Source organism: Sinocyclocheilus rhinocerous, unplaced genomic scaffold (genome assembly GCF_001515625.1).
Source record: "Sinocyclocheilus rhinocerous isolate Xijiao unplaced genomic scaffold, SAMN03320098_v1.1 scaffold416, whole genome shotgun sequence".
NCBI lineage: Eukaryota > Metazoa > Chordata > Actinopteri > Cypriniformes > Cyprinidae > Sinocyclocheilus > Sinocyclocheilus rhinocerous.
In genome coordinates, this window is record NW_015647952.1 from 1,243,366 (window position 1) to 1,243,715 (window position 350).

At 45.4% G+C, this 350-nt stretch overlaps 1 protein-coding gene across 1 annotated transcript in view; it reads left to right on the top strand.

The window, feature by feature from the left end:
• Window positions 1-350, top strand: part of dnah7 (dynein, axonemal, heavy chain 7) — a 72,295-nt gene that overhangs the window by 48,505 nt on the left and 23,440 nt on the right. The gene's annotated exons all lie outside the window — the stretch shown is intronic.

Consider the following 350-nt stretch of genomic DNA (forward strand, 5'->3'; position numbering starts at 1 on the left):
GTCCATGTTTAACGCTTCTCATAGCTATGTGAAAATAAGTGTATAATTGGAACAGTTCATTGTTGGAGCTGAGCTGAATGAGAGAGAGAGAGAGAGATGCAAAGCAGGGGGACGTGAGGAACAGTATTAAGAACAGCTGCTTTAGAACATTGCTTTTGAAACTTGTGAATCCATTAGAATCGTTAGAAGACAGAATCGCGATTCATATATGAATAGATTTACGTGCACCCCTAGTTTTCTCTTCCTAAAGCAGCGCAGCATGGCCTCGCTCTGTAGCCCAGTGTGTTGTGATCGGCTAAACCGCGTCTAGTGCGCATCTAAACGTCCCGCCCCTCACCTCAGCGGCATGT